We start from the raw sequence: 7,642 nt of genomic DNA on the forward strand, positions 1-7,642 counted from the left end.
GGGATTAGCCGAGCGGTCTAAGGCGTTCAGTCATGGACTGTGCGGCTGGTCTCGGCGGAGGTTCGAGTCCTCCCTCGGGCATGGGTATGTGTGTTTGTCCTTAGGATAATTTAGATTAAGTAGTGTGTAAGTTTAGGGACTGATGACCTTAGCAGTTAAGTCCCATAAGATTTCACACACATGTGAACATGTGAAACAGCATAGTGAACACATTATTATGGCCAAGATAGACGCGAAGCCCACGCGTACTACAGTAGTACAAGTTTAAATGCCAACTAGCTCTGCAGATGATGAAGAAATTGATGAAATGTATGATGAGATAAAAGAAATTATTCAGATAGTGAAGAGAGACGAAAATTTAGTAGTCATGGGTGACTGGAATTCGACAGTAGGAAAAGGAAGAGAAGGAAACGTAGTAGGTGAATATGGATTGGGGCTAAGAAATGAAGGAGGAAGCCGCCTGGTAGAATTTTGCACAGAGCGTAACTTAATCATAGCTAACACTTGGTTCAAGAATCATGAAAGAAGGTTGTATACATGGGAGAACCCTGGAGATACTAAAAGGTTTCAGATAGTTTATATAATGGTAAGAGAGGGATTAAGTAACCAGATTTTAAATTGTAAGACATTTCCAGGGGCAGATGTGGACTCTGACCACGATCAATTGGTTATGAACTGTAGATTAAAACTGAAGAAACTGCAAAAAGGTAGGAATTTGAGGAGATGGGACCTGGATAAACTTAAAGAACCAGAGGATGTACAGAGTTTCAGAGACAGCACAAGTGAACAATTGACAGGAATGGGGGAAAGAAATACAGTAGAAGAAGAATGGGTAGCTTTGAGGGATGAAGTAGTGAAGGCAGCAGAGGATAAAGTAGGTAAATAGACGAGGGCTAGTAGAAATCCATGGGGAGCAGAAGAGATATTGAATTTAATTGATGAAAGGAGAAAGTACAAAAATGCAGTAAGTGAAGCAGGCAAAAAAGAATACAAACGTTTCAAAAATGAGATCGACAAGAAGTGCAAAATGGCTAAGCAGGGATGGCTAGAGGACAAATGTAAGGATGTAGAGGCTTCTCACGAAGGGTAAGATAGATACTGCCTACAGGAAAATTAAAGAAACATTCGGAGAAAGAGAACCACTTGCATGGATATCAAGAGCTCAGATGGAAACCCAGTTCTAAGCAAAGAAGGGAAAGCAGAAAGGTGGAAGGAGTAGATAGTGGGTCTATACAAGGGTGATGTACTAGAGGATGATATTATGGAAATGGAAGAGGATGTCGATGAAGACGAAATGGGAGACAAGATACTGCGTGAAGAGTTTGACAGAGCACTGAAAGACCTGAGTGGAAACAAGGCCCCGGGAGTAGACAACATTCCATTAGAACTACTGACAGCCTTGGGAGAGCCAGGCCTAACAAAACTCTACCATCTGGTGAGCAAGATGTATGAGACAGGCCAAATTCCCTCAGACTTCGTGAAGAATTTAGTAATTCCAACCCCAAAGAAAGCACGTATTAACACATGTGAAAATTAGCGAACTATCAGTTTAATAAGTCACAACTGCAAAATACTAACGCGAATTCTTTACAGACGAATGGAAAAACTGGTAGAAGCTGACCTCGGGGAAGATAAGTTTGGATTCCGTAGAAATGTTGGAACGCGTGAGGCAATACTGACCCTACGACTTATCTTAGAAGAAACACTAAGGAAAGGCAAACCTACATTTCTGGCATTTGTAGCGCATCTCGTGGTCGTGCGGTAGCGTTCTCGCTTCCCACGCCCGGGTTCCCGGGTTCGATTCCCGGCGGGGTCAGGGATTTTCTCTGCCTCGTGATGGCTGGGTGTTGTGTGATGTCCTTAGGTTAGTTAGGTTTAAGTAGTTCTGAGTTCTAGGGGACTGATGACCTAAGATGTTAAGTCCCATAGTGCTCAGAGCCATTTGAATCTGGCATTTGTAGACTTAGAGAAAGCTTTTGACAATGTTGAATGGAATACTCTCTTTCAAATTCTGAAAGTGGCAGGGGTAAAATATAGGGAGCGAAAGGCTATTTACAATTTGTACAGAAACTAGATGGCAGTTATAAAAGTAGAGGGACATGAAAGGGAAGCAGTGGTTGGGAGGGGAGTGAGACAGGTTTGTAGCCTCTCCCAGATGCTATTCAATCTGTATATTGAGGAAGCAGTAAAGAAAACAAAAGAAAAGTTCGGAGTAAGTATTAAAATCCATGGAGAAGATATAAAAACTTTGAGGTTTGCCGATGACATTGTAATTCTGTCAGAGACAGTAAAGCAGTTGGAAGAGCAGTTGAACGGAATGGACAGTGTCTTGAAAGGAGGATATAAGATGAACATCAACAAAAGCAAAACGAGGATAATGGAATGTAGTCGAATTAAATCGGGTGATGCTGAGGGAATTAGATTAGGAAATGAGACACTTAAAGTAGTAAATGAGTTTTGCTATTTGGGGAGCAAAATAACTGATGATGGTCGAAGTAGAGAGGATATAAAATGGTGACTGGCCATGGCAAGGAAAGCGTTTCTGAAGAAGAGAAATTTGTTAACATCGAATATTGATTTAAGTGTCAGGAAGTCGTTTCTGAAAGTATTTGTATGGAGTGTAGCCATGTATGGAAGTGAAACATGGACGATGAATAATTTAGACAAGAAGAGAATAGAAGCTTTCGAAATGTGGTGCTACAGCAGAATGCTGAAGATTAGATGGGTAGATCACATAACTAATGAGGAGGCATTGAATAGAATAGGGGAGAAGAGGAGTTTGTGGCACAACTTGACTAGAAGAAGGGATCGGTTGGGAGGACGTGTTCTGAGGCATCAAGGGATCACCAATTTGGTACTGGAGGGCAGCGTGGAGGGTAAAAATCGTAAAGGGAGACCAAGAGATGAATACACTAAGCAGATTCAGAAGTATGTAGGCTGCAGTAGGTACTGAGAGATGAAGAAGTTTGCACAGGATAGGGTAGCATGGAGAGCTGCATCAAACCAGTCTCAGGACTGAAGACCACAACAACAACAACAAATATATTACCGCTACAGCGCCGACTTATTGAGCATGTCAGCAATATAGGAATGAATAGACTTCATTCTGACACTTTAACAACTAAAGTATTAAAAGAAGAATTTATGCATTTTATTTTTCGACGCTACGAGTATAAATTTCCATCACACATTAGAGCACAATGTATTAGGGAGACTAATGAAGAATTTGATAGAACAATTCCACTTGGACCTTCTAATAATATTAGCCATTTAGTTAATGAAAGCTGAAGTGTAAATGTCAGTTATACAATAAAAATTAAACAAATTAAGTGAGATACTAGAGAAAAATTCGATATAAAGTAAAACGTTATATGAGATACATTATCCCAGATTTGGCTTTTGTAGGGTTTTCCCTACCCGTAAGGCGAATACCGGGATATAACATCGTTTCCCCTCAGGAACAAGAAGAAAAGAGGAAGAAGCAGATTAAGTATGAAAAAGGAAGAATGTAATAACGGATAGGAATAGAAGACATATAATGTATTATTGAAGAATTATTGTGTTGAACTGGATAATCAATATTTGAAGTAAAACAGGAAATATCAATTTTTCCCAAATAACATAGATATTTGGAGTCCCAACAGTATTAAAGAAGAGGGTTAAGCTCTAGATACAGCCAAATCTCGTAAGAGGGGATGAAAAAATAAAAAAGGACGTGAGTTCAAGCCTGGTATTCGCCTAGTGGGATGTGCGAATACGCCTGAAAACCGCATCCAAGCTGTCCGTCACATGCCGACCGGGGTGGCCGAGCGGTTCTTGGCGCTACAGTCTGGAACCGCGCGACCGCAGGTTCGAATCCTGCCTCGGGCATGGATGTGTGTGATGTCCTTAGGTTAGTTAGGTTTAAGTAGTTCTACGTTCTAGGGGAGTGATGGCCTCAGAAGTTAAATCCCATAGTGCTCACAGCCATTTTCTCCATCACTTCGGTCCTCGTCTTTAATCCACCATGTGGATTAGATCAGGAGCGGCACCATCCTGTGTTGTGGAAGCGGGTGCTTTAAGGCCCACGAGTGTCCGCACGGATGACGTTACTGTCTCAATCTGCACGCCGCTAACACTGTATTCGAGGTGTACAGGATTGTTTTTCCGAATTTGGATTAACTTATATTTTACAACGTTTAGACCAAGGTGCCATTCAACACATCAAGTATAAGTTCTATCCAAGTTATAATGTATCCTCCGACCGTCATTAAACGATGAAACCTTCCTGTGCACTACAGTGTCATCATCAGACGGTTGCAGATTGCTGCCCACGCTATCTATCAGACCATAAAGAACACTGCACGTCCCTGGGACACTTGTCTACGATAAACACTTTCCAGCCAGGATACGAACGTCTTAGAGGCAGTAACGTAACTAAGAAATTGTTCCGTTGTGGGCCTCCCTGTCAAACGCCTTCCGAAAATCTAGAAATATAGGTTCTGTTTGTCGTCCCTCGTCCATCGTTCGCAGGTCATCATAGGAGAAAAGGGGAAGTTGAGTTCCACGCAAGCGAAGTTTCCTACATCGGATTATGGAAGGATGGGGAAGGAAGTCGGCCGTGCCGTTTCAAAGGAACCATCCGGGCATGTGCCTGAACTGATTTAGGGAAATAACGGAAAACCTAAGGATGACCGAGGCAACGGCCTTGCCCCAGTGGATACACCGGTTCCCGTGAGATCACCGAAGTTAAGCACTGTCGGGCGTGGTTAGCACTTGGATGGGTGACCATCCAGCCGTCATGTGCTGTTGCCATTTTTCGGGGTGCACTCAGCCTCGTGATGCCAATTGAGGAGCTAATCGACCGAATAGTAGCGGCTCCGCTCAAAGAAAACCATCATAACGACCGGGAGAGCGGTGTGCTGGCCACACGCCCCTCCTATCCGCATTCTCAACTGAGGATGACACGGCGGTCGGATGGTCCCGATGGGCCACTTGTGGCCTGAAGACGGAGTGCTAAGGATGACCGGATGCGGGACTGAGCAGTTTACCTCCCGAGTGCGAGTCCAGTGTGCTAACCACTGTGCAACCATGCTCTATGTTAATTTGTTGGTAGAAGCTTTCCTCTCTCTATGAAATTTATTGTATTCGATCTTAGAATACGTTTAAAATTCCGCAGGTAATCGACGCTGAGGATATTAGTCTGTAATTTTAAGTATCCGTTCTTTAACTGTCTTATACAAGGTGGTTCACGAAGATGTGCACATATGTTAATATATTATTCTACAAGAAAAACTGAAGAAAAAAGTTAATATAAACATAGGTCCACAAATGTTTAGTTACGGCCAATAAAAGATGGAGGTGGAAAGCAATCACGCGTTCTTCTCCCAAAAGTAGACTGCAATGTTTCAATAATATTGAGATATGGAGATATGGCCAGGGGAGATGCGACCGTACATTTTCATGGTAAGAAAACGTCCTAGACTATTTGAGCTCTGTAAACAAGGGTCCTGTTGTCTTGGAACACAATATCACCAGTGAGGAACGAACATTGTACCATGGAATGAACCAGATCAGCCAAAATGGCTGTAATGCGATTTTGCACGTGTCAACAATATGGCTGTTCAAATCATCACCAAAGTCTCGCCATGTTTCATTATTGGGAAGTAAATCGGCCATAAATTGGAAACAATATGAAACAAGACTCATCCGTCGAAATGGCTTTATTCTATTGTTCGGTTTCTGCTCGTCGTTTTCCTGTAACGGACATTTGCAGCACTGATGCATGGTTTTAGAATTCCAGATCGCCCTGCAGTTTCCTGCTTGTAGTGCTCCCTTCGTGTTGTTTTGTTACTGGTAGGTTTCGTGAGTGCAACATTAAACTCTGCATAGACTTTTATATGATGGTTGTGCAGATACAATATTCCGGTCGGTTGCGAAGTGGAAACCACAGTGGAAATCAGAAATGTTTTATTTACAGCAGTTAGTTACACCTTCCAGATTCAAGGGCACCATCAAAATGGCACTGGAATTAATACAAAAATGATTCAAATACACTCACTTAAGCTAGCGCTACAGTGGAACTTAACAGACTTTAAGAGTAGAGATGGTTGGTGCTAAAGATTTATAAAACGTCATGGACTTAGCATGTGTACCAAAACAAAAATACCTAAGAAAATGCAACATATGTATGATGAGAAAATATTATCTTTCCATCACTTTATTATTAACATCGAAAGAGAACCAGTGTGGAACTATGTCAAATAGCGAATACGGACGAAACTCCATGTGCCGAATGACAAAACTGTTGCCATGAAAGGTGCTAAAACTGTAACTACCGCATAAAAGCTACGGACATGAAGAGATACAGTACACTGCTGTCCTTTCAAGTTATCCCGACGATACTGAAAAAAAAAAAAAAATTGCCAAAACCTCGAATATCGCCAGGTGATGTTGTTCACGTACATGAGAGCGGTTGGATGGACGAAGCTGGTATGATGTTATGAATTAACAGAGTGTGGGAGAGAAGCACTCAGTCTTCAGGCCACGAGTGACCAACCGGGACCATCCGACCGCCGTGTCATCCTCAAGGAGGATGCGGATAGGAGGGGCGTGGGGTCAGCACACCGCTCTCCCGGTCGTTATGATGGTATTCTTGACCGAAGCCGTTACTATTCGGTCGAGTAGCTCCTCAACTGGCATCACGAGGCTGAGTGCACCCCGAAAAATGGCAACAGCGCATGGTGTCTGGATGGTCACCCATCCAAGTGTCGCCACGCCCAACAGCGCTTAGCTTCGGTGATCTCACGGGAACCGGTGTATCCACTGCGGCAAGGCCGTTGCCCCGTGGGAGAGAAGGAAAGGTGCTTTATTGAAGAGTTGTCTTGTTGTGCTGAATCAGTTTAGTAGTTATTTCAAAAATTCTGTGAAAGAGCAATTGAGGCAGCGAAATACAGAGCTTGCTGTTATTCCAGGAGGACATACTTCACAACTGCAACCCCTAGATGTCGCGATAAATAAACCATTTAATGTGTATATAAGAGAGGAATGGAACAGATGGATGATGGATGAAACACAACATGAATTCACGTCGAAGGGAGTTTTGAAACGACCTACAATCAAACAAATGGGTCAGTGAATAAAACTGTCGTTTTCTACAGTGAGAGAAGACATTATTGTTAAATCTTGCAAGAAGTGTGGCGTAAGTAACACTCTCGATGGGATTGAAGACCATCTAATATATGAATAGCACAACGTCGACAACGAAGAGGAAGAAGAATAAGAAGAAGAAAGTTTTGATGATTTTCAGGGATTTTAACTGTCTGTTCGACTTTAGAAACTAACAATAAGAATTTATTTAGTCTGGCTTTGCAGTCTAATAATAAAATTGGTAAAAATGCAATTTTTAAGAAAATTGCTTGAAAATTAAGGTGCGTCTTATAGTCCGTAGCGTCTTGTAGTCCATAAAATATGGTGACAACACCTAGTTTCCGTCCACGGCACGTAACCTGATACAATGAATATGACAAAATGACGCGAATTTCTCGTACTTTTAAACGATGGCTGCAGGAATTTAATCACATTACAGCGTCGATAAGACGTTTGATTGATTAATACTATTCAATTACAAGAACATAGTGCAAATCTTACCTTTTTCACTGAG

At 42.2% G+C, this 7,642-nt stretch overlaps 2 pseudogenes; one reads left to right on the forward strand and one right to left on the reverse strand.

The window, feature by feature from the left end:
* The first annotated feature begins 4,677 nt into the window (after positions 1-4,677).
* Positions 4,678-4,794, forward strand: LOC124597489 (annotated as a pseudogene).
* A 1,913-nt stretch (positions 4,795-6,707) lies between these two features.
* Positions 6,708-6,823, reverse strand: LOC124596854 (annotated as a pseudogene).
* Between the last annotated feature and the right edge of the window lie 819 nt (positions 6,824-7,642).

Source organism: Schistocerca americana, chromosome 2, assembly GCF_021461395.2.
Source record: "Schistocerca americana isolate TAMUIC-IGC-003095 chromosome 2, iqSchAmer2.1, whole genome shotgun sequence".
NCBI lineage: Eukaryota > Metazoa > Arthropoda > Insecta > Orthoptera > Acrididae > Schistocerca > Schistocerca americana.